General features: G+C 37.5%; 1 protein-coding gene across 23 annotated transcripts in view; it reads left to right on the forward strand.

Annotated features, from left to right (window-relative positions):
• Positions 1–21,340, forward strand: part of PAM (peptidylglycine alpha-amidating monooxygenase) — a 283,546-nt gene that overhangs the window by 35,125 nt on the left and 227,081 nt on the right. For 9 of the 23 annotated variants that reach the window (XM_059063082.2, XM_059063084.2, XM_059063085.2 and 6 more), the window contains exon 2: positions 5,145–5,252. The exons of the other annotated variants lie outside the window; for them this stretch is intronic. The gene's annotated coding sequence lies outside the window, so the exon portion shown is untranslated. The remainder of the gene's footprint in view (positions 1–5,144; positions 5,253–21,340) is intronic. 23 annotated transcript variants of the gene reach the window in all.

Here is a 21,340-nt window from a genome sequence, read left to right on the forward strand (position 1 = left end):
AAAAATCATGGTGAAGGGGATAAGGAACATCTGTATTCATGCTGCCACTGTGTTGTTGATATGGGAGAAAATCTGGTGACTGACCTTGATTCTTGACTGAAGTCCCAAAAATATGCATAATTTGGCCTTTACCCATAAGACAAATAGCAACAGTCTCCAGTTACAGCAGGGATTCAATTTCCTTTGGGTTGGGTGTGGAAAAGGGAATCTTTTCCAATCTTATTATCAGAAGGATTAGTGAATTTTTTCCTGAAATATTTTAGATACTCCATTTCAACAGAAGCATTTTGTTTGAATTCATATTTTATTAACCAGGAATTATTTTGTTTAATTTATACTTGGAGATTTAGAGGCCTGCAATATTGTTTTTAAGGGAGAAATGTCTTTTTATTAAATAATCAAACAAAATCCAAATACCCAATGGTGTCAACAAAAAATTCCTGTGATCTGATGATAGATTTTGGAATAGGGCCCCTGGAAGAGACAGTGGCATTATATTAGGGAGCCAGTTCAAGATTTCTATAAACAGGTTTAGATTGGCTGAAGTCCATGAGAGGTGGAACCTCTAGAACTAATCATCTGTTACCCCACTGACCCTTCAGGAGGTCAGTCATCAGGGGTTGCCCTGGATCCATGTTAGGAACCAGGTTTATAGGTGAATAGTCTAGGGCTCTTATAGACCCATCTCTGCCCCTACAGCCCATGAATATGAATCTGACGTGGCACCAAAATGTGTATTTATCCACCAGATGTTATCTCAGAGCTTGGGCAGTGAGATTGGGTATTTGCAGTTCCACACAGCAGAAATCCATCTTTTAAGTAAGGCAAGAAAATTTGAGCTTCCTAGTTTTTAGGTAGGAGTCATCTTTCCTTTTGAAAACCGGGTTACGATTATGTTACCTCTTTATTTTTGTTTATTAAGCACCATAGTCAGTCAGCTAAGATTAAAGAAGATAGTGAAAGAGAAAGCATTTCTCCATCCTGTTATTGACTCCCCTTGTACTTTTGCCTTTTTCAGTTTCTTTCCCTAGGTTTCCTCATCCTATGTGGGACCTCACATTCTATAAACTGTTTCCCTCATTGAAAAGTAGCCACCTGCTATCTGTATAACTATGAGCAAATTACTTAACTTCTTGGTGCCTTGGTTTCCTTACTTGTAAGATGGCAATAGGATATTATCTACATCATAAAGTTGTTCTGAGGATTAGATGCATTAAGATGTGTCAAGCACTTAGCTCCGTACCTGGTTGTACAAAGTGCCAAGTGGCCAATTAGCTAATAATTGCTAATAGAATCTATTAGTGGAAAAATCATAGAAAACCATAGACTTCATTGCCAAGTTTCAAAATGTTAAATAAAATAGACTTGTGAATTCTTTTTAACGTCCAGTAGCACAGGGGCTCTTGTTTTGCTTCTTCTGCCCAAACAGATTTGTAGAATGTCTTAAAGATACAAGAGGACTGTTGTGTCAGTCCCCAGAAGACTGTTGAATAGTGAGAATGTCCTAAATATCCGAGGAATCATACTGAGTATGTTACTTTTATTGGAAAAGGAGAGAATAATAACCATATAGTGTTGAGATGGTTGGTTATTTTATGTATTCATTTCTCTCATAGCAGACACAGTACTTTGTTTATCTAATGTGAGTGTTCTAAATTATATGACCATTATTAAATCTGTGCTCAAATTAATTTCTGACATGGTGAGTGTATTTCTTTTTGAGGCATCACAGTTTTAAACATTTAGAATATAACCTCACCCATTTTACTTTGTGAATACTGTATGTGAAATAATTTTGAAGGACATTTTATTTCCTAGTATGTATTTTCAGTAGGTGGCTAATGGCTTTTGACCTGCTGTAGCAGCATACAGAACTGAATGTCAGACAGAGTACTTTTTAAAAGCTGCGTTTTTGTTTTGCATAATGAAGCACAATAATTCTTTTTGAGATTGCCTTGAATATTTTTCCAAGTAGTTATTGATGGAGACATGTCAATTTGGTAAGAGAGAGAAGAGAAAATTGTGATGTTCCAGCATTTAGGTTTGAAGACTGTTTAAATATATTCAGATTGGTAAATACAAGTATTTTAATAAATAATATCAGGTCTAATATATTTATAAGTTAAAAGGCATATAAAGTATGTGGTGTCAACTTTCCACCTTTCCCATATCTTTGGACCATTGTTATGAAAAATCACACATTTTAATCCACTCACTTTTCTCCTTAGTAATTTCCATTTTCTTTTGAAGCTTATACAGTATATTCCATGGCCTATTTTCATACAACCTTTAAGAATTATACATACCGAATAATAATTCTCAAATGTCGTGTGAAAGTAGACCATGGCATGCACTATATAAATGACAGAGATTGGTTAGGGTTCGAAGGTTAGCGATTTTAGGTCATTGTCAAGCTTAGTTTCAAATTAAGTATCGGCACAAGTTTTTGTGCAATCAGTCTTTGTAGTCATGTGCCACATAGTTTATATATTGAGTAATGCTCCGATTTATACTTAGTTGAATTTTTGAGGTGAAGGTGTGTATGCAGCTTGGTTAATGCCCAAAGTCCTTGTGGAGTGATGACTGTGAGAAAATGACAATATGGAGAGTTATATTTCCCGTACTGAACATATTAGAGCTGGCATTTTGCCACTGAACTGTATGATGAGGGAGGAATATTGTTCGTATGCTTTGCATTTAAGGCTTAATTTCTGAGGCCGAGTTCTAATTTATTTATTCCCTCAGGTAATTACTGGTTTTTCGAGATGCAAAAGAAGTATATTATTGGAATTTTTTAAATGGTTAAACTTGTATCATAGATGTCCTTTCTTTAAGTTTAGGCACTAAAAAGTCTCACACATCAAAGTAGCTTGTGATTCTCATTTGTGGCTAGAGAGTTAACCATCTTTCAATAATGCTTTGAAGTTAGCTTTTCTTCTTTTTTTCTTAACCCAGCATGGGTTCATGAATAAAACTAAAGACTCTGATAGGTATAGCATATTATTGCTCTTGCCTATGGCTCTTTTTGAATAAAAATTCAAATTCTAGTTAGTTTTCTGGAATCAAATCAAGGTAGTATATGGCATACTTTTCTCCTGTTATGAGGCCCTCTCGTAGAAAATAAATGGGAGGGAAAGAAAGCATGGGGTGGAGGGAAAGGACAAAGCAATTCAGGGTTGAATATATTTTGGCCTTTCTGCCTATGTTGTGGTGAGTCTGTAAGCTGTACAAGAGTTTTTACTTCTTATTGCCTCGGAATCCTTAAAAATAAAATTCCTATTCCTTAGGACTAACCTCCAAAAACTTCCTATTCTTTAGTCAAAGTATATGAATATGTTGTTGTGTGGGTAAGGTAATAATAACAACAGTGGCACTAACTTAATTTGATAGTGTAGGTATGTTTTAATTAATTAATTAATTATTATTATTATTATTTGGCTGCATTGGGTCTTCATTGCTGCGTGTGGGTTTTCTCTAGTGACGAGCAGGTGCTACTCTTTGTTGCAGTGCATGGTCTTCTCATCGCGGTGGCTTCTCTTGTTGCAGAGCATAGGCTCTAGGCGCGCGGGGTTCAGTTGTTGCAGCACACGGGCTCAGTAGTTGTGGCTCGTGAGCTCTAGAGAGCAGGCTCAGTAGTTGTGGTGCACGGGCTTAGTTGCTCCACATCATGTGGGATCTTCCCGGACCAGGGATCGAACCCGTGTACCCTGCATTGGCAGGCAAATTCTTAACCACTGCACCACCAGGGAAGTCCCTATGTGTGTGTTTTAAAATACAGCTAGATGAGATGCCTATCAGCTGAAAAATAGGATAGGTGATGAATAATAGGTAGGTGATTGCTAAAATTGTCAGCTTGCTTATAAGATGACCTAATCACTAAATCAAATAGGATTTGGCATTTAAACGAATAAGATGTTTTCCACCAACATCAATACAGAAAAGAATTGTGCCTGGATGCTTCCTTCCAAATAAGACATGAGAATTTAGAAATCAGAGAACATGCCAGAGCTAGAGTGATGACAGTACAAGATATTCCATCCTGGAGCCAGGCCCCATTGAGAAGACCCTTAAAGTGCAGTTGGGGGAATGCAAATAAGGAACGTGTTTAGCAACATTACACATGTATATGACAGTAGGTAGGAATATGGTCTTAGGAGTTAGAGACACCCAAATTTGGTTCTCAGTTTTAGCTATTGGAAGGCTGGTCACTTTGGGCAAATAAGTTATTCTCTCTGAGCCTCAAATTTCTTAACTATAAAATAGGGATAGTGATGGTATCTAATTCATATTATTATTCTGAGAAATAATTACCAAAATTAAAAATTTTTTGAACCTATAGTGAACAAGAACTGCCAATTCCAAAGCCTTGGAAGTCTGTTACATTTATATATTTTGCAAGTAATGAGACACATTGTTACACTGGCCATAGCTGGCCTCAGAATCCTGCTCAACTCAGAACAGCAGGAAGCTCCTACTATTTTGTAGAAGTTGGCACTCAACATAAAACGTCTTTGTTTTCCCTGAGCCAATTCAATGCTACCTGTCTTCCTTCTTTTTTTCTATTTTGCTGACAGTCTCCCTAATGCAAATATCAATTTACTTATTTGGAAAAGTGGGGATGGAGAGATTGGTTATCCGTAATCATAATGTTCAAGCACTGTGGTGGGTGCTTTACAGAAAACTGTGTTAAGTTACTCCCACATATACTTCCAGTTCTGTACCCCAAGCTCTGTTCATGAATTACCTTATTACTTGACTCCAGTTAACTGTCTAATAGGTGTCTACACTTATTGCTCACTGTTCACTGTCCTTCAGTTACACTGGGCTTCCTCATGTTCCTTGAACATGCTGAGCTCATTTCTGTCTTGGGACATTTGTTCTTGCTGATCGCTATGCCTGGAAGGCTCTGTCCTTTTATTTTATGCATCTTCTTTTATGCTTCTATGCTTCTTTTAATGCTCCTTCTCCTTGTTCAAATGCCATTTCTACTGAGACTGAGGTTTCTCTCTGACAACTCTGTCATTCTTCCATCTAGTCAATTTTTTAGCTTTGTCATCCTATGATGTGTTTCTTCAGAGCCTTTTCCCATATATATAAAATCATGTTATTCATTTAATTGTTTATTATTTTATCTCCCAACTCAGAATGCAAGCTCCTTGAGATCAGTGGCCTTGTATGGTTTACTCAACACTGTATTCCGGATACCTGAAACTGTGCCTGGCTCACAGGAGTGCTCTGAACAACCTTCAGAGGTATGATTATTCTTTCCTTAGTTTTATAGTTGAGAGAAGTGATGATCAGGGAGTTTAAGTAGCTTGCCCAAGATCACAGGGATTAGAGGTGGCAGAGCTGGGATTTAGACTCAATGCTGCGCTCTAATAACCTATGCCACAGTGCCTTCCTTTCCTTAGTTGAAGGTCAGGAACGTCAGTGGGAGGCAGGGGGCCATGTTGGTTCTTGGAGCTTCCTGTGAGTCCCAGGGCCAGCGGTTAATGTTTCTACAGCATTGTCAGGCAAGAGCTGGTCCTGATCACCTTATACTCTAGTATCCTTGGCTTATCTTCTCTTCCCTTTTCCTTTTCGACTCAGTGACCAAGACACGCATGATTAATATTTTACAAGAATGCATTCAATCCTTTACTGCTTGGGAAAAAACAGTGAAACATGAGATTTTAAAGAAGTTCCCAAAGGGCTAGAATCCATGAGTTTGAACCCATATGGAATCTTCCACCTGGCCAGGGTCCTTCCTTTTTATATACATGCTGTTTTTTGAGCATTTTTTACTTGGCAGTGGTTGCAGCTATAACTTTCTTTTTGTGAGTTTGTGCTAACAACACAGATAATGCTTTTGGTTGTACTTGGCCCCTGTTGACTAAAATAGTTCCACCTCTGTGCCTTTCTGCCCCATCACCCAACCCCCTTGCAAGATGTGGTGGTGAAGCTGGGCTATTTATATTGTTTTAACCAGATATGCTATAGAATAAAACAGGCAGTCTTGCAATGTATATGATTAAAATGTATAAATGTGTTTCAGCTTTTTGGGGAAAGAGAAAAAAAGAAAATTTATACCAGGACAGCTGATTAAAATGGGATAATCCACTGCATTTAATAAGTCACACCTAGCAAATTATAGAGGGAAGAGTTATTGGTGCTCTTTACTCTAGGACATTTGGTGTGCGTTCCTGCATTTGACCTTTTAGAAGCTGTTGACATCATTTGGGAACTGCCAGTAAACCTGCCTTAATCTGTTAAACAGAAGGAATCTTAGCATTGTGGAACTGACTGGTTGATTAATTTAAATCCAAACACACACAGTCCTGCCTGGATGCCCTTTGTGAGACCCTCACACAAAAGGATTTCATTCAGAGGCATTATAACCCACATCCTGCTGTCAGACCCTTTCAGCTCAGTTGGTCTTTGGCTGCAGGCATCATCTTTAACCCCTCTTATGCTTCCTTTTATTTCATGAAAACAATATCTATGTTTGGACTCATACAGATACTGTACATTTTCAGCAGAGTTCTTTATTTGTATCCCAGGGAAAAGGTATTTTAAAGTTCCACTAATTGAGAGACTAAAATGGGAATTTATCTTAAACTGGCTTCTTTAGAGAAACTATATTAGAACTTAATCCAGTGCTTCCTTTGGGAATTATAATCAAAATTAGAATCATGAAATGTTGAAATAAGTTCTTGGTATTAGAGTAAGCCATCATCTATAATTCCTTTGACTTTTAGATTCAAAACACTGAAGGTTTTATAATCATTGTTTAGTTTTGGGAAAACATTAAAGTTAATTGACTCATTGGTGAGTTCAGTGGTAGTATAAAGATCCTGAATGTTTAAATGAAAGCAAAGTTTAAATTCTTTAAGGATAAAACTTTGAATAATTTCAGTCTATTACAGGGACTAAGAAAAGTACCCATACATTGGGCACTCTGATGGGCTTCGTTGCAGAAGAGGGCAGATATTTGTGTGGGAGAAACAAAAGCATTGCCTTAGAATGCTTTCCTAGCACATAGAATGTTAGACTGGAAAAGATCAACACCCTCATTTTGAACAACAAAAAAACTAAGGTCCCCACTTAATTATTCAAGCTCTTACTTGGCCAATTTCTGTTTCCTCATCACCCAATTACAGACTGTACTGGAATACAAATGAAGCCTTTCAAAGGAGGTGGTATAATTTGATTCTCTGTGGTTTTGTTCATTATTATTAATGTAATAACTTTTTAATTGAGAGCTTTTGATGTACCAGTACTTTATGCATTATCTTTATCTTCATAACTACAGTATGAGGTAGTACTAGTATTCTTCTCTTTTTGAAAATGAGGATCTGATGTTTAGAAAAGTCAAGGATTTGCCCAGAATAGCTGAATCATGAGATAAGATACTTTTTTTTTTTTTCCTTTGAAAAGGTAGGCTTGTAGCTAGATATAGGGAGGAGAAACGGGTAATAAGAAATGTTTCTCCCAAGCCTCAAGAGTTGCCTTGAGAATATTATGGTGATGTGAATGACTCTGCCATGGGTCACTGGTAAGGAAGAAAAATTAAGGCCATTCTGGCCTTAATTCTTCAGAAACAGTGGATTTGTTGTGAGGGAATATGAAAGCACCTCTTTTCTGGCCGTCATGAGAAGCAGTAGATGTCCAGGCGAGGAGCCTGTTGGGGAACCAGAGGACCTAGAAGCTATGTGGTTCAAGAGAAATCATTGCATCATTTTGAGACTCTGTTTTTTATTTTCATTTCTAAAGGTGAAATTCCAATTTCTACCTTACCCTACTGCACTAGGTTGTTTCAGAGATTAAGTAAAATAATTTAATTTTTGGAAAATCAAAAAATCACTTTGGTAAATGAAACAAATTAGGACATAATACATTTTTTTGTTTATTTATTCAATAAATATCTATCAAGTGAATGCCAAAGGCAAATCATAGGTGCTATATTGAGAATAGGAAGCAAATATAGACTTTGTCTCTACTTTTCAGAAGATTGAAGGGAGAGGGAAATAAGACGCAAGATAATAACTAGGCAGTAGAATGTTTTAAATGCAGTTAGCCAGGTGGAGGATACTGTGGAATTTCTGGGGTGGAACCAGTCCCTGATGGAGGAGATAGATCTTGAAGGATGGTAGGATTTGGGCTGCCAGGGAGGAGACACAGGAGGAGTGTGTGTGCGGGGGTGGAATGAGGAGGTAGGTGTGGGATTCCAGGAAGAAGAGACAGTAAGAGCAAAGGCTTAGAGGAGGGAAGGTATGGGGACATATTAGTGTATCAGATTGTCTAATTGACTGTAGCTGAAGGTGCCTGGAGGTAAGGTTGGCAAAGATGCGTTCACATGGAAGGTGTGAACTCTGCACTTTATTCAGTGGTGCACAGGAGGAGCTTTTTAGGATTTTGAGTTTTGTGGTAATCTGGTCAAGGCCATGATTTGTGAAGACTCATTAAGGACAAAGTGATACAAAGAATGATTAAAGAGGTGGGACACTGAAGTCAGGAAGACCATGGACCAGAGCGTTATATGAGATGACTGATAGAGAAGATCTAAGCTAGAGGGGCAACTGTGGGGCTGGGGCAAAGAGAAGATACATCTGTGAAATTTGGCCACTGAGTGGGTTTGGCCAGTGATGGAGAGTTAGAACCCTTTTGCCATTGGAAGTTAGTGTGATACTTTTTCATTAAATCAGGATGAATTTGTTTTAGTTAACAAGTTTAAGCTCATATGCTAATAATAAAATCCCATATACACTGTCATTTTTCAGTCCTTATACTATCTTTAATTGGAATTAGGAAAAGTGTTGTATTAAGACCAGGGGAGCCAAGAATGTTGCTTCTCTGGGCTAAGAGGAAGTTCAGCGTAAATCATGAGGCAAAGCTGGGTTAGAATTGAGGGTGTTTTGAAATCCCCACCCCTTCCTGAAATAGCTGGAATACTCCTCCCACTCAATAGCTTGTAAAATTACCCACCACTATAAAACCTGACAACACCATACCCTGGTGCCTTTCTCACCTTCTGCGATGGCCCACACTCTGTCTGTGGAAGTGTGTTTCTCTAAATAAATGCACTTCTTACCTTAAAAAAAAAAAAAAAGAAAAAAAGTAGGACGGGAGGTGTTTTGCCTTATCAGAAAGGTGGTTTCCAGGAGGGGGCACTGTAGCTGACTAGTCATGGCTTTAGAAATTCTGGCCAAATATCTCCTCAGAATTGGTGCTTTAACTTACATTTGCTTTTGAATTGGCACTTGCCAACATGAATTTAGTTGAAGAAATAAATTAATCTCAGAGTCTCATTGAACCCTAAACTTCAATTTAAGGATTAAGGTGGTTTGTAGATGAGATTTATAATACTTCTTACAGTCAAGGAGTGATTTCTTTGCTGTGTCTTTGTTTCCTGTGAAAGAGTATTTTACCTTCTAACTTTTGTTGTCTTTCAGTCTGAGATATTACAGTATTGTTTGGATGTCTGTGAAGCCTTAAGATCCATTGGGAAATAAGAAGTGGATTTTCCGAAATTTAGGACAGATAAAAGGGGGTATACATTTATCCAGAAAGAATATGTCAGAGCTTGGTGGAGCTAGTGCTGTTATGCGGTACTTTGTCCTAGCTCCCAGCTCTGTGCTGTGAGTGGCCTAATGTGGGTGTGTGCTTCACAGGGCTTCTCTGTGCTATCCTTGGGAATCCAAGTAAAGGAGGTAGTTATCATTTAAGAAAGAGTTTATCATCTTCCCTAAGAAGGTGGGAATGAAATTGCATTGATCAAGAGATTTAGTGGAGTGGCAAGAGGAAATAGAACACTCATGAGAACGTGACACATTAAGCTGTTTTTGTAGCATCAGAGGAGAATAAAAACTAAATAAAGCCTGGATTTAGGGAGTGAACGTTGGAGATACGAGGCCCCTTTTCCCTAAAGCAAGCATCTTTAACAGGACACAAAATCTGGCCACCTGGGGCCATTTGTCTCACTGACACTTGATTTCTATTCCTGCTGGTGGTCTTCCGTATTCCCTTCAACCTTCTGTAGTGGGCAGACATCTTTTGGTTTGGTCTTATTTTTGGATAGGCTATTTTTTTAATGATGTATAGAATATTTAATTAAATTACATATTTATAAGAAGAACCAGTGCAATGAAAAGATCATAGTGATTAACATAGACAATTTCAAAAAACAATTACAATATTAAGATCAAATTCAAGAACACTCAAAAGTAATTTTTGGTTAGCAGGCAGCCCAGTGGATGAGTGCTGCAGCGCAGGAGCTGGTGACCTAGGGCATTCTGCTTAGCCCCAGCATTCAGCACGTGAGGGACTTGGATAGACTCTTTTCTAAACTCTACCTTTTTTAAAAAAAAACCCTAGCAGGGGGCTTCCCTGGTGGCGCAGTGGTTAAGAATCTGCCTGCCAACGCAAGGGACACAGGTTTGAGCCCTGGCCCTGGAAGATCCCACATGCTGCGGAGCAACTAAGCCCGTGTGCCACAACTATTGAGCCTGAGCTCTAGAACCTGCAAGCCACAACTACTGAGCCCACGTGCCACAACTACTGAAGCCTACGCACCTAGAGCCTGTGCTCTGCAGCAAGAGAAGCCACGACAATGAGAAGCCCGCACACCGCAACAAAGAGTAGCCCCCGCTCACCCCAACTAGAGAAAGCCCGCACACAGCAACAAAGACCCAACGCAGCCAATAAATAAATAAATAAATAAATAAAATTGATTTAAAAAAACGCCCAAAACAAAAAACAAAACCCTAGCAAACTAGCTTTACTGTTGCACTCTTAACTTTATGACCATCCCATCTCTGGAGTAGTCGATACACCTGTTCCCTTTTGTGTGCATGCTGTCCAGATAACCTTTATTTACCTCTCCCACCCTTTTTGTTTCCCACCTGTTTTGTTTAGACAGGTGGATCATCTCCCAGTAAGACTTGTTTGAAACAACCTTGAAATAGTCTGGCTAGTATATTAGGATCTAGTCCACTGAAGCTGTCATTGGTCTTCTCTGAGAGCAAGTAAATCAGGATTGCAAGTTCAGAACACATTTAGATGAATTTTCATATTTTTAATTACAGTAGTAATTCATATCCATGGTGGTTAGAAAAACTTCTAAAAGTTTAAAATTATGTAATATAAAAATTGGAGGACTCTCTCAGTCTATAATTGAAACTGCCAGAAGTAACCACTCTCAGAAATTGGGTGTATATCTTTTGGGCATTTTCAAATAAACAAATGCATTTATTTTAAAATTTGAATCATATATATAATGTGTATGTATATATATATATATATATATATATATATATATATATATATATATATATATATATATGTAGAGGTATGTGTGAATCATATATATAGGAGGGTTGGCCAAAACTTTTGCTCAGGTTTTTCCATGCAATCTTACAGAAAAATGTGAATGAACTTTTTGGCCAACCTAATGTGTGTGTGTGTATATATATACACACACACACACATATATATATATATACACACATACATATATATACACACACATCTATATATACACATATATATGTATATACACAGTATTTCCATGAATTTCATGAAACTTTGCATGTTTTGCTTCTCAGACTCGGTATCTCAGGAAAAACAAGTGAAAGGATAAGAGTAATTCCATTTTGTTGGAAAACCTTTTCACTTTACCTAAATTAAGGAAAACTGAATTATTATGTTTTTCATGAGAACTGACCTTACTATTCTATTTTCAGAATTCTCCCCAACCTCTATGGTAGCAAAAAGTCCAACTTGTCAATTAGGTTAAAATTCTCTATATTTTTCCAGACTATAAATCGGTGCTGTGGTATTCCATTTTACTATTTTTGTAAGCAGTATTATTGCCATACATTTGTATGGTATTTACTCACAAGGGAAACATTAAAAGGCAGGCTTAGGGTCATCTGAATTGAAATAGAGATAATAATAATTTCTTTGTAGTAGCTTGGAGTATACAGTACAGAATGACAACCTTCATTTTTTATTGTGTTATGAGTATATTAAAGAGGATCTGTCAAGTTACTTGATTATTCTTGCAATTACAGTATTCTACTACAGTAGAAAAAATTAGACCATGGTATTGTTTAAAAACATGTCAATCCAATATAGAGAAGAAAACAATAGTTTTTATAGTACAGATGATAAATTATATACTTATTAAAACATCACATCTGATCAAATAAGCATGATATATCATTATAGACTCAGTTTGATGTTGAAACGTTGTTATTTTAAGCAATTACTTTAAACCTGGTATTTTTAAGAGGGGTTGTGTTCTTGTGAATGGGGTGCCCGATGCACTGGGAGGACAAATAGTTCGAAGGGAAGATTTAAATTATGTATAGTTTTGGGAGTTGTTAGAAGTAGAAGTAATTCTGCCTGTGATAGAAGACTTAATCAGGAAGACTGTGGAGCAGTAAGATGGTAGATTTCTTCTGATTTTATCTGGGTGTCATAATTGGGCATTTGGCTTGGGGGTGTTTTCTGGATAAGTGATGGATTGGCCCAGATTTACTGGAGCTCGGAGTTAAATGGAGTGGGCAGATGCCGTCTCCTGGAGAAGTAAACGCAGAGCATCAGTTTTCATTGTTATCAGTACTGTGACCTCCGAAGGCACAGATGTGAGTTTTCTTTTCAAAGGGAATCAAGTATTCACCCTCAAGGAAAAGGATGTTTGTAATGTAATAATATTAATGCTTGTTAAATGAGAAAACCATCTATGAATACTTAATACTGTTGCTACCTGGGAGCATTATTTATTGACCTGTGACTTCGTCAGAGCTTCAGCTGTGAGAATAATATTGCTAATGGAATCATGTAATGACAGTTGTCATTAAAAAGTCACATTGCAGTGAATAGATTCAGAATTCATTGAGTCCCCTTGTGCTGTGTCACACTCACTGCTTCTGTGACAACCTTCATTTACTACTTAGTAAATCCAAGCCTGGTAGCTCTAGCCCCAGGAAGTTGTTAAAGCAATTAAAGGCTTCTGTCTCCCAGCACATTGCTTGGTTACCATAGTATCCTCTGCCTCCAAGTCTCTCCTGATGTCAGTATGCATACAGGGGTTGTTCAGAGCATCTACGTGGGGATGATTCACCCCGCAATAAAGCCCCTCACCCGTTGCTTGGTTTCCAGTTCTATTTAAGACATCCCTAGAAATGGAAGGTAAGTGCCTTGTTTTGCATATCAGAGAATTACCAAATGCCTCTATTTTTCTCTTTCAGGTGAATGAATGGTTTCTTGCTTTCTATGGTATACTACTGACTGAAAACATAGTATATGGGATCATTTCAGCTTATTACCTAGAACAGACATACAGTTTGTACTTAAAGTGTGTGTATGTGTTTTTGTGCATCTGTATGCGCACATACATGGGGTGGGCTTATAAAAATAACTGTGGGTGTACAATGTAACGCTGGCTACTCTGCCTGGTAAGTAGCAATAGCAAACACAGTAGAGCTTTTTATTTTAAATGATTTGAAATATACAAATTCCTTATAATATTTTGACAAGTGTCACAGCACAAATGCAGTTTTCTGAGTGTGAATTATGTATTTTTTATTGATACCTTGTATATTTTATCCAGTTTAAAACAGTATTAACATTTGAAAGGTCTAAGAGGTTATGGGAAGATATTTTTAGAAAGAAGGGCCAAGTTACCTTGAGAATTTGATGTTAGGGAAATTAAAACTTAAATTGTTAAAACAAAGATTTAGTTACAGGGGGATATATGAAGTTTAAAGTATATTGATAACCATCATTTCATACTAATTTCATACTTCTAATGCTTTTCAAAAATCTCCTAATTTGGTAATAAAAATAATGCTTCTGTTATTGTGACAAATGAAATCAGCGCTTCATAAAAGTTCTCCTTTAACACATACCCATGCTCCTTAAGGATAAGCCAGCTGTGTTCAGCTTTATGAAAAGAATATTGTAGAACCATTTACAACATTTAAAGAGAAGAGCCATGAATGAATATTTCCCTTGAAAAGTTAGTTTTCTGTTTCAAGTTTTCTACCACAATGTGCCCTATCAATAAACACTAAGTGATGAGACACACAGGTTTCTCTCTACTGCCTACGCCTGACTCTCTCCATTCCAAGAGTTCTGTCCATATGACAATGTTAGTTGTGCATTTATTTCCTCTTCCTTATTCCCAAGGGACTATTTCAGTATACTCTGTGAAGAATATAATACTGTGTTTAAATGGAGGTGGTAGGTAAAGGCAGTTTCTAAATAACTAATGGATAGCTTTGCAGGAGAATGAAGAAGAAGGGAGTAGGTAGGATGGGGACTCTCCCATTTCTTTATGTAGCTGAACCTTTATTGTATGTAGGAAGTAGACAGATGGCTCTTTGAGAGGTCAGTAAATGGTCTAGACTGTCCATTTCTAGAGAGACTGATTAAAACTGGCATTTTCTTTCTTGTATTTTTGGAGTCTTCTGGAATATACCCTGCTCTCTACCTTTGCTTTGTTTTTGTGCAATATTATGTTAGTGGACTGATAATGTTCTTCATTCACCTTTCTTTAAAGAATCAGTGAAAAACATAGTTGTGAGAGAGTGTAAAAAAAGGTTAAAAATTAAGTTACTTTCACATAAAGGATATCTGTCTTATCTTGAATATCATAAATGCTTATTTATGGATGAATTCCTTTCTACCCTAAAATATGCTAAAGTGCTTTGACTTTTAATTTCTCTACTGTTTTGAATACTTAATCCTGCTTATGTCTTTGAAAATTTGCTAGTTAATTAAAAAAAGTTCCTGAAAAGTAGAGAGAAATTATACCACCTAGTTTAGATTACAGTAGGTTAAATGTTAAAGAAATTAAGTCAATATAAACTGTTTCCATACTTTTTAAAACCTTTTTATTGAAACACTTTTCATATGTTTGTGTTGGAAAGAAGACTATATTATATTCTAGGCTATGTTACATCAGGTTTTTGCTCTTCATTGTATTAATGTTTGGGGTAATATAATGTAATTTATTGAGTAGCTAACTCTTTGTAATAAGAAAAATAATTCTGCAGTTTTGAACCCTTAAGATATCCATGTATATCTCCTCCTGCTGACTTAACCAATACAAGTAGTTTATACAGAGTGTACTATAAAGATTACAGTTTCCTTCATGCTTCAGGCAGGAAGTGGTTCCAAGCAGTTTTAGCCAGGGTGATTTTAAAAATTGCTTTAGGAGAGTTTTCATTTTATTTTTATGTCCTAATAAGAATGTTTTAAGTTTTATACATACTTAAACTTGCTCCTGCTGAAATATGGAAATGCCAGGTCTGTAGACTTTACCAATGTGAGACAATGAAACATGGCAGAAAAAGGATCATTTTGGCTTTTACTAGAAAGATAAATAAAACCAGTATCCAGAAGAATGAGAGGAAGCTGTAATAGAGAACATGGACCTGGAAATGAACATTTTGTCCAGTGAGAGGAAAGAAGCTCAGGCTGTGAGGGCTTGGTTAAATGCTTAGCCCAGTTGTCTGTGTTCGTTTAATGGCAGAGCCAGGGCTGGGACCTAGATGCCTGCACTCGAACAGGCCGGTTTTCATTTATGTGACCCCACATGCCCCAGTTGGAGTAGAGCACTTTTTCCTAGTCAGTTTTTACTTTCTACCAAAAAAGGAGTGATGGAACAGTATAAAAACTAGGAAAGTGTATTATTTTTCTTTTGTTGCTGTAACAAATCACTGCAAACTTGGTGAATAAAATTTGTTATCTTAGAGCTCTATTGGTTAGAAGTCTGACACAGGTCTCAATGGACTAGAAAATCAAGGTGTCAGGGCTGTATCCCCTTCTGGAGGCTCTAGGTGAGAATCCATTTGTTTGTCTTTTCCAGCTTCTAGGGGTCACCTGCATTCCTTGGCTCATGGCCACCCTCCTTTACCTTAACAGCTAGCAAGTACAGACCGAATCCTTACGAGGCCATCTCTCTGGTTCTTCAAGGCCGGGAAGCGACCTTCATTTTAAGGCAGCAGTCCCCAACGTTTTTGGTACCAGGGACCGGTTTTGTGGAAGACAATTTTTCCAAGGACTGGAGAGGGGGGATGGTTTCGGGATGATTCAATCTCATTACATTTACTGTGTACTTTATTTCTATCATTATTACATTGTAATATATAATGAAATAATTATACAACTCCCATAATGCAGAATCGGTGGGAGCCCTGAGCTTGTTTTCACCTGCCACTCACTGATAGGGTTTTGATATGAGTCTGCAAGCAATTGATTTGTTATGCTCTCTGTGCAGTCAAACCTCTCTGCTAATGATAATCTGTATTTACAGCAGCTCCCCAGCACTGGCATCACCTCCTCAGCTCCACCTCAGATCATCAGGCATTAGATTCTCATAAGGAGCGCACAACCTAGATCCCTCGTGTGCACAGTCCACAGTAGGGTACCCACTCCTATGAGAATCTAATGCCGCCGCTGATCTGACAGGAGGCGGAGCTCAGGTGGTAATGCGAGCGATGGGGAGCGGCAGTAAATACAGATGAAGCTTCGCTCGCTCACCTGCAGCTCACCTCCTGCTCTACGGCCTGGGTCCTAACAGGCCACGGACTGGTACTGTTACTGGTACGGGGGACGGGGGGGTTGGGGACCCCTGTTTTAAAGGACTCATGATTAGGTGCGGCTCACTGGATAACCTAGGATAATCAGCCCATTTTAGGACAAGATCCTTATCCTTAATCACATCTGCAAAATCCTCTCTGTCATGTAGGGTAACATATTCACAGGGTGGGGGGTTTAGGATGTGGACATCTTTGGGGACCATAATTCTGCCCCCCGTAGAGACTGCAAAATATATGGCTGATTCTATCAACATTAAATTCACAAATCAGATATTTTTACTGATAACTATAACTTAAACTCTTGATTGCCAACAGAGACTAATTCAGTGGATGCAGTCATCCCTAAGGATATTAAAATGCCTCAAGATAATTAATGAGGGAAAATCATATTAGAAAGAAATGTTTCACCAACTCAAATGTTCAGAACTCTGAGGTAAAGATGTGAGTCTTACAAAGTGACACTATTCTCAGCTTAATATTTTTAGTGAGAGGCTCACATCAGATGAAGTTAATTAAACAAAGCTGATTTGGGATTGTGAAAATTCCATTAGCTAACTCCTGTGTGGATGAGCCTGGGTTTCTTTAGAAGCCGAAGGGTAATAGCAAGGCCACTAGAGACCAAAATGTGAGATCTAGTAACCCTGAGTTTTGAATAACACTGTCGTTCATTGATCTGGCATTAAGCCATATGAGTCACAGGACTCAGCAAATGAGCCTGGCAGGTATAACTTGCACGGTTTTCTAGGAAAGGTACAATCTATTACCACAATCAATAATGCTAGACTTGAGGCCAACAGCTGCAAAAATAGTTTCTCTTATTGTTTACATCCTGTATTTATCTTAAGTTTAAGCCAATTCATGGCACATGTATCCATCTGTACTAAGCATAAGATAATTTATATCTAGTAGTAGTTTTTAAACCTTGTTTGCTAAACACTAGTGGTAAAAGATGCAGAGGAGAAAGTGCTCAGGCATATTACTTCGGGACAGGAAGCCTAAAATTACATTTTGCTATGGTTCTCTCAAGGAAAGGAGATGGAAAGAAAACCGACTGTTTTCCTGCAAGTATTCCTTTTCAGTTTTGGAATAATTTTCTGGAGGAAGTCTAAACAGTACCTTAAGACCCTTATTTGGAAGAAAAGGGCCTGTGGAACACCATACATTTCTTTACAAAAGGTAATTATTTTGACATTGATTCTCTTTGGTCGTAGAGAGTAAAACAACCTTAGGATTCTATATAAAAGTGAAATCTGAATTTATGCTGTCACGGGATTTATTTGTCAATCACAGTATCATTAAAGGAAAACTGTTATTTGACAATGAACTTAAAAATTAAAATCAGTGAGTTACACAATTTGATAAATGATATAAATAAATCAAAGGCAAAATATAAATAAATAAAACCCAGACACCTTTAAAAATTTTTTTTAATGTATACAGAATATTCAATTTAATACTGAATTTTCCCAGCTATGGTAAATTAGAGAGAATAGAGATGAAATCTCTGTTTTGTTAAAGGAAAAAAAAAAAAAAAACCCACAGAGCAGCTGCCTTCTCTGTGATAAAAGACTGTTTAATCTTTAAATCATTTTGAACTGGCTCAGTTGCTTTACTGATCCTTTAACTTTGTTAAAATTATCTTTCAAGTTTATCTTTGAAACAAATCAGAGATAAAGGAACTAATGGAGATGAGAGTTTTGAGGTTCTGAATTGTATTTGGTCAGTGGGTGGTGGATAAGATGGAAGGAGACTTCAAAATCAGAAACTTGAAAGATTGTTATGAGTTTTCATTGCCTGTTTTGAAAACTAGCTCAGGGTTTTATGTCTAGGAGGATTTTCTCAGTAACAGGAGTAAAGGCAATCAACAAGTAAGTGATGGACCTAGGAAGTTATCCTAAGTCTTGATGGATCTAGGAAGTTATCCTAAGTCTTTCTTGCTCCAAAGGCTTTGCAGATCACAGTAGCATAAACTACTCATTTTCCTCACTGATGTTGCATTCACTTGCTTTTCTTTACTTTTTTTATTGCTTTAGTTTGACTTCCATCTTTGGGTCATACTTGCAAAAAGAAAAGCAATTATTGAAATTATTTACGAAGAAAATTCTGTTATTTTAATTTGTGGAATGCCCCTATTTCTGCCAATTTCTGCTATGGACATGAGGTTCTATAACCGGACCAATTTTTTCATTAACTCCTCTAGGATAGTCAGCTTTGGAATGAGGATTAATGGAAATAAAGGGTATCGGTTTTGCACGCAAAATCTGTGGGCTGGGGCAAGTAGAAAGAAGAAAGTTTGAGCAGCAGTACTTGAAAGGGCACAAAGACAAGGGGACTGATGCTTGCCGTCTTCTGCGTGGTGGTGGAGCGTGGGGGTGGGATATGGTGCTGTGGCCACTGCAGCGTAGGACTGGTCAGGAGGTGGGGAGGTTTAGTAAGAACTGTGCCCCATGCCTGGTGCTTACTGTCTGTCCTAGAGGACTTTGCAAAAGGTAAACCTGTGCTGAGGGCAGGGGGTTGGTTCCTGGGTTTTAGCCACAGCCATGCTGAGAGATAGATGCCTTTTCTCCATGAAGGGTGCAAAAGAGGGGAGGCAATGGGAGACCATCAGGCAGCCTTCAGGATTCATAAGTATGAGAATGAGCTCACCAGCCCAAATAATTTTATAAATTCAAACCTTCCAATAACAAATACATATCACTAATTTAGAGGAATATGACTTACCAGTTGGAATATTAGAGTATGACAGGAGGCAGGTGGCATTGTTTTCCTTATTGGCAAAGGTCAGTCTTGTCATCTTCAATCAAAATGCAATCTCAGTAATTACTATTGAATGCCCTCATGTGCATGATGGTGCACTAAGCACAATGCAGAATTAATCAAAGGGCAACATGACCTCAAATTTCAAGGAGTTTCAGCTAAAACAGAATAACATATATTAAGAATAACTTCCTTATTACTTAATAATTATTATTGTTTTACTTTCATGGTAATTTTTGTCAAGTGGCAAATTCCAGTTTGCCTGGTTGGGATTGATAAATTCATTTTATTTACATTTTACTAAAAAGTAAATTTTTTCTAAAATTGTATATGAACGGATATCTTTACTTGATGGCGGACTTATTGTTATCTTAATAAGCTTTTTATCCCCCCACCTCTCTTAGTCCCATTTGCCTAACTTTAAAACACATATCTTTCTCTTGTGTCATAGCATAGAATGTCTCTTTCTCTTTTTCATACACACCCACACATGTAGCTCACACACACTCACACACACAGAATTACTTTAGAGTGAATGAGTCATGTCCTAGTCCTTCTCTTTACTCTTGTTTCCATATTCCTTTAGCCTGTCTATAACATTTATTTTAAGCAACCCAAATCCTGATTTTTGAGCCCCTACTGAGTATGAAGGATCGTGCTACACAGTGAGGGCTCTGCCCCTCATTTTTTTCCGCTGCAGTCCTTTGTTTGTACAGTTATCAGTATTTCCTTCTGACGGGTAGGAGGTTGGTAAAATTAAAGGATAGAGTGAGCAGAGGGAAGGGACATGGTTGGTTCTGGAGAGAAGATGTTGAAGTCAGAATCTGTAAGCCAGGAAAGGGGGAACTGAAACAGAGCACTGAGATTATGTTGGGAAAGTGGAGTCTTGTTAGGTCAATAGGACCAAGTAAAGCAGCATCAACAGAATTATTTTGTGTTTTATCAGACATTTTATGGTGAGCAAAATAGATTGCCATATGTACACACAGAAACTTCTGCACTGAGTTACCAGTTTAACCTTTTCAACTAATTAAAATCTATGTTTATAAACCTCAGAACTTTACATTTCTTTGACATCACTGCAATTATTTCACTATCCTGCCAATTCTCTGGCCATCATTTCTCAACCTAGGGAGCTAAGTTTTTGAAATAAGTTCCTACATTCTATTTAGAAACAACCTGTGTTTTCTAAATAAATCTTAAAGAGGAAGATGTTCTTATACCAAGATTCAAATATATTGAACTTGATAATTATCTAGAATTACCTTCTAACATGTTAGCTCTGTGATGATTTTTCCAGTTAGGTTGAACTGTTGTTGAAAGACTGATTGTGCAGAAACAATAGTTTGAAGTTTGTCCAGACTTAGTAAAATGTTGAAAATTTGAAGAATAACTGATTTGTCTAGTCAGTGTATTTTTCATTGTAACAACCCCTGTATTGGTTTGGTTTTCAATCTATGATCTTTTGTGTTATATAGATATTTCACTAGTTATTAGTTATCTGCCTGAAGTTTCAATATTTGGGTTTTTTTCATCTTTGCAGTAATGACAAAGAAATGTAGGGTTTAGTGGTTTTTAAACTTGGGATTTGCCAAAAAGAAAGAGATCATTCTTGATGAAAGCTTTCACTGAATTACAAAGAAATTTATGCTTTGCCTCTCTGGCAGCCAGTAATTGTCAGATTGTAGTTACTTTTCAGAGGTGTTTACCCTGAGTTGAAGGTTCCTCCTATTGATGATCTGAATCATGAATTAACTCTCACGGTGATCCAGTAGTTCACCTCAGCCATAGCCTGTGTAAAATTGCTGTGTTACTGCTGGACACAGATTGTTTTTGCCCCCAAAATAATATTGGGCTCAGAGAGTTAAAGCGTTCCCTGCCTCCAGGAACTTACATTACAGTGGGAGGGATGAGAACACAAGGAATAAGATGGCAGACTGATACAAAAACCCCTACTTTTTGTCCCACTTCACAGCAAAACTGCTCGCGTGAAG

The sequence above is a fragment of the Kogia breviceps genome, chromosome 4 (genome assembly GCF_026419965.1).
Source record: "Kogia breviceps isolate mKogBre1 chromosome 4, mKogBre1 haplotype 1, whole genome shotgun sequence".
In the NCBI taxonomy this organism is placed as follows: Eukaryota; Metazoa; Chordata; class Mammalia; order Artiodactyla; family Physeteridae; genus Kogia; species Kogia breviceps.